This window comes from Borostomias antarcticus, assembly GCF_949987555.1.
Source record: "Borostomias antarcticus genome assembly, chromosome: 3".
Classification (NCBI taxonomy): domain Eukaryota; kingdom Metazoa; phylum Chordata; class Actinopteri; order Stomiiformes; family Stomiidae; genus Borostomias; species Borostomias antarcticus.
In genome coordinates, this window is record NC_140236.1 from 12,152,387 (window position 1) to 12,158,386 (window position 6,000).

Below are 6,000 nucleotides of genomic sequence, written 5' to 3' on the forward strand. Positions count from 1 at the left end.
TTTCATGGACAGGATATCGAGGCGTAGCCGTGGGGAGGTGGGTTTGCAGTTCGGTGAGCTGGGGATCACGTCGCTGCTATTTGCAGATGATGTGGTCCTGATGGCACTCTCTGGATAGGTTCGCAACTGAGTGTGAAGCGGCTGGGATGAGAATCAGCACTTCTAAGTCTGAGGCCATGGTTCTCAGCAGGAAACCGGTGGTCTGTCCGCTCCGAGTAGGAAATGAGTCCTTACCCCAAGTGAAGGAGTTCAAGTATCTGGGGTGAGGGAACCATAGAGAGGGAGCTTGGCCGGAGAATCAGAGCAGCTGGTGCGGTGCTGCAGTCACTTTACCGCACTGTTGTAACGAAAAGAGAGCTGAGCCAAAAGGCAAAGCTCTCGATCTACCGGTCTATCTTCGTCCCCACCCTCACCTATGGTCATGAAGGATGGGTCACGACCGAAAGAACGAGATCACGGATACAAGCGGCCGAAATGCGTTTTCTCCGGAGGGTGACTGGGGTCTCCCTGACAGATCGGGTGAGAAGTTCAGTCATCCGGGAGAGACTCGGAGTAGAGCCGCTGCTCCTTTGCGTCGAAAGGAGCCAGTTGAGGTGGTTCGGGCATTTAGTGAGGATGCCTCCTGGGCGCCTCCCTAGGGAGGTGTTCCAGGCATGTCCGGCTGGGAGGAGGCCGCGGGGTAGACCCAGGACCAGGTGGCGGGACTACATCTCCACACTGGCCTGTGAGCGGCTAAAGATTCCCCAGGCAGAGCTGGTTCATGCTGCTAGGGAAAGGGATGTCTGGGGCCCCCTGCTGGAACTGCTGCAACTGCTGCCTCCGCGACCCGACCCCGGATAAGCGGACGACAATGGATGGAAATAAATAAGACCAAATGAAATGTGAATTATTTGTCTTCATTTGACTGTTGGGATTCGTAGCTTAATAGGAGAAAAGTAATATTGTTCAGATAAATCCTTAAACTCCTCTACATAGTAGGATAGGCTATTTTGTTTTAGCCTACTTATTGTAGGCCTATTCATGTTTAGGCTGCCTTTTATAGCCTACTTAATGTCTATCTTAATTAACCTATAGGAGAAGCCTAATTTGGGTAAAATTGTATTGTAATTGTATAGCCTAATCTTGTCTATTTGTCTTTTTATGTAAGCACATTGTTTGAGAGGTGCTATATCCAGAATGACCAAGAAAGGTAGGCCTAATGTTCGATAGATAATGATTAACTGGGAATGATGGCACATCTAATTGGGGTCTCAAAATCATCTCCTGGGTAGCCGAGGCTAGAAGAATGAATTCGGCACAAGATATTCCAAAGGATAATATATATATATATATTGGGCTTCTTTCCCATGTATTTTTCTGTACACCAGCAGCCATGTTGCATACCACTACTGGGTTTGTTAAATAAAACCCATACCTGTCAACATTGGGTTGTGAAAAATAGGGAGATTTTCTCGGGCATCGGCGTATCGGCCCACCATCGTTGACAGTAGTCCATTCGCCAATACCGACCCGTATATAACTTTACACCACAGATTAATAGAATTAATGGTTTTCAGGCTTGTGAGGTGTGATGCTAGAGCGCGTATGCCCGCCTTTAGGTTGCCAGATTCACAACAAATATCCCCCCACATTCTTACTTTTCTTTCTCCGTTCTTCACTCTAAAATCGGGAGATTAGTGTGAGAAATTACAATTTGGGAGTGCAGCGGGAGAAAAGGTTACAAATCTGGAGAGAGTGTTGACAGGTATGTAAAACCTGCTCGCGAGGAGCAGGTCAGGTTCACCTAGTGAGTTACCATGGTAACTGACTCAGCTCTCTTTCTGGAACAGGCTCGAGTTGCCTTTCTTTCTTTTTGGAGTTTGAGTTGTCTCTCTTCCTGGAACAGAAAACCCAGGCTTTCTCTCATTTCAGGGTTAGCAAACAAATTTTCACTAAACCCACTCAGAATCCCCCGCAGTTCTCTAGACTTCTCCATGTTTGAGATTGGCCATATCTTTTACATTACATTACATTACAGTCATTTAGCAGACGCTTTTATCCAAAGCGACTAACAATAATTGCATTTAACGTAGGAAGAGCCAATGTACTACTACTTGCCAGAACTCACAAGTGCATCTTCTTTCTAAAACAAGTGACTAAGAGCACAATCTAGTGCTGAAGGCAAAGTGCAAGAATCGCAATCTAAAGTACAGTGCAATATAATATAATACAATAAGTGCTTAGGCGGGAGGATTGTTATAGTACTTCTTGAAGAGATGAGTTTTGAGCCTGCGACGAAAGATGGGCAGCGACTCTGCTGTCCTGACATCAGTGGGCAGTTCATTCCACAACTGCGGGGCCAGGACAGAGAAGAGCCGTGACCGTGTCGATCGACCGCAGGAGCCTCAGAATGACGGGGCAACCAGTCGCCCTGAGGTAGCAGAGCGTAGCGGTCAGGAGGGGGTGTAGGGTTTGACCATGGCCTGGAGGTAGGAGGGGGCTGTTCCTTTCATTGCCCTGTAGGTTAGCGCCAGAGTTTTAAACTGGATGCGAGCCGCTACAGGGAGCCAGTGTAGGGAACGGAGGAGGGAAGTTGTGTGGGAGAATTTGGGGTGGTTGAACACCAGGTGAGCAGCAGCTTTCTGGACAAGTTCCAGAGGTTTAATGGCTGACGCCGGCACCCCAGCAAGAAGGGAGTTGCAGTAGTCCAGGCGGGAGATGACTAGGGCCTGGATGAGTACCTGCGCCGTTTCATTAGTGAGGAAAGGGCGAATCCTCCTGATGTTGTAGAGCATGAATCTGCAGGAATGTATGACGGATGTGACATGTGCGGAAAATGACAGTTGGTCATCCAGGGTCACACCCAGATTCCTCAGAGTCGGGGTCAACACTGTGTCTTCAATGGTGATGGCCAGGTCCCGGTGCGGGCAGCCCTTCCCCGGGAGGAACAGCAGCTCAGTCTTGTCCAGATTGAGCTTGAGGTGATGTGTCGTCATCCACTCCGAGATGTCAGCCAAGCACCCAGCTATGCGTGTCTCCACTTTTGTATCAGAAGGGGGAAATGACAGGACCATCTGGGTGTAATCGGCATAGCAGTGATAGGAGTAGCCATGCGAGCGAATGACAGAGCCCAGAGATGTAGTGTAGAGGGAAAACAGGAGAGGACCCAGGACAGACCCTTGTGGAACCCCCATAGTCAGACTACGCGGATATCTCTCAAACTTTTTGTATGTGCATGCACTCATAGCTAGATGGGGCCAGCTGGGTAGATTTAATGAATTCCTAACCACTGGTGTGATCTTGCCTATTGTTTAGTTCGAGCAAGCTAGCAAAAACTTGTCCTGGATATGTGGAACTTGCTTCGTAGAACAGGGCCTAGACCCACAACTGGCACTGTCACACACCTCTCATCTCTCCTCTCCTCTCCAGATTGTTAAGCAAAAGATCATTTTTAATTGATCATTTTCATATTTTCAAAAATACCATCTAAGATAAATAGAAAAGTTTAAATGGGGTAGGTATGAAGAATAATCTATATGAACCATTCTAATATATTAACTGTTTTATGAAGAACCTGTTCTAATTATGTTCTATGAAGAGACTGTTCTAATATTTTAACCTGTTCTAATATATCAACTGTTCTATGAATAAAAATCCTGTTCTAAAACATTAACTGTTCTATGAAGATCCTGTTCTAATATATTAACTGTTCTATGAGGATCCTGGTCTAACACAACGGTTCTATGATGATGCCGTTCTAATATATTAACTGTTCTATGAAGAGCCTGTTCTATTCTTCCACTCCATGATAGATTAATTCCATTGGGATCAAACATTGTACACATTTAATTTAGATTTAAATAGAGGCTACACATAAATCAATTATTTCTTTAAAAATATACAATTATTCATGGTCTTAGATCCAGTAGGAGTATGACTGAAACACATTAATTTCAGAAATAGGGTTATTTATTCAAATTAATATTTAAATAGAAGCACAATCGTGTGATAAACAACCCATTTTGGTCTATGGGAATTGCACATATTCAGCTGTGTAAATAATGAACTGCTGTTTTGAGTGGCATATATAAAGTATTAATTAATCCTTCCCAACCTGAGCGTTCTTGTACTGTTACGCCCAATGTGACTGCTGTCCTATATGGTTTTTCACAGCCAGATACTGTAAACTCTTCCTTGCATTATATCCTCCAAGGAACAGACCGGTGTTGAACATGGATGGAATTTAATTACAAAGAAGTGTGAACTGAAATGAGACATACAGAAAAGCATACATCAGTAGCCTGTACAATACAAAATAGCTTACTCAAGCTAGCTACAGCTATAGGACAACCAATCACTCTGCCTCGCAGGAAACTCAAGACAATTAAACAACTAGCACCCTCCTTGCAGGAAAACACAAATGCAAGTACATGATCTAACTAGGTTAGTATTGCATTGAATAACGCTGTTACTCTTTATTATTTTGGGTATGGCTAGCCATTCCATCCCAGCTCCCAAGTCTGCTAGAAAGACAACACTTCAGGACCACGGGGACATGCAGGATGAGATGGAAGATGAACCCCAGCCAAGACCATCAGCCGGAAAGCGTAAACCTGTCCCCGTCTCTCATCTCTCTGACTCTGACACTGATACACAAGCGCCAGAACCGTTCCCATTTACTCCCAGTCATCCATTTGGTATTGTCTTAGGTCGTGTGCGTCAGGCTGTGCGATCAACCACCAATGTGATGTTGCGAGAAATCGTCTTCTTCATGTTGTTTTTCACCCAGGCTGTAGTTGCTGAGATATGCGGCTTTAACAACTGTCAGGGGTGGGAACTCGTCCTAAACTGTCCGTCATATTCCAACTACCAGGGAGCTTGGATTGGCGTGACCCCCGATTTCTTGGGCTGCTCATTGACATGGGTTTTATGGGTCTCCCAGATACCCATAGTCATCTGGGTAGAATGTAGTAGAATTTAGAGACATCAAAAGTTGGTAACGCAAGGCAGCTGGTGGGGATATGAGGTGCTGTAGGATTGAGGGGAATATACTTGTAATTCAGTGGAAGGACGCAGTGCAGCTACATGCCTCTCCAATTTCCACAATGCAAACATCTCAACCAAGACTACTAGGTTAGTAAAAATGATAGAGACTGGACAAAAGTAGTAGTCACTCAGCCCACTGTCATCAGTGACTACAATAAAAACATTGGTGTCGACAGGTCACACCAAATGATTAACTGTTACAATGTCCTACAAAAAAATCAGAAGTGGGGGAAGACACTTTTTTTTTCCACTTTATAGACGTTGCCGTCGTCGGTAGTTTCATATTGTTCAAGGAGTGGCAACTCATTCATGGGGCACCAGGAGATGGGAGTAGACTAGTGAACTATGCCCAAATAGATTTCAGAGAAAACCTGTCTCGTCAGTTGGGAGATACTGTATCGATATTCAAATGAGTTTCCCTATGTATATACTAACGCCTGTAGTCCCTGCTTCGTCATCATTCCACACAGCCCATGTCCCGAAAATTGAAGAGTATATCTCTATCTAGAATCTAAGAGATGTTGGCGATGCTATCATAAAAGTAAGACTGAAAATAAAACCAAAGTAGTTTGTAGCGTACTGGAAAGTAATGGCAAAAGACTACTTGGTTCGCGATATGAACCGTTTTCAGTCTTGACACTCAGCTGAGTGTGACCACTTTCGCAAAGCCTGTAGGTTGTCTATCTAACCTTTATGTATCCCTTTATTTATCCAGTTTATCAAACTGTCCCCAGAGTATGATGTATTTATTATAGGCATATTATTATTATTATTATTATTATTATTATTATTATTATATATTTATTAGAGCTATAGCTTGTACATAACTATGTAACTATATCTATAGTTCTATATAGAAAGGATACCTACTGTGTATTTGGTGTTTTTGTAAAATTGTAGTTTTGTTAATTGTAACTTAAATGCAGAAAATGTAAATTTGTAACCAAGCCACCAGCTTGCTGGCTGGGAGCACCT

At 44.0% G+C, this 6,000-nt stretch overlaps 1 protein-coding gene across 1 annotated transcript in view; it reads right to left on the minus strand.

The window, feature by feature from the left end:
• Nucleotides 1-6,000, minus strand: part of cacna2d3a (calcium channel, voltage-dependent, alpha 2/delta subunit 3a) — a gene marked incomplete at both ends in the record, with an annotated part of 255,462 nt that overhangs the window by 233,546 nt on the left and 15,916 nt on the right. The gene's annotated exons all lie outside the window — the stretch shown is intronic.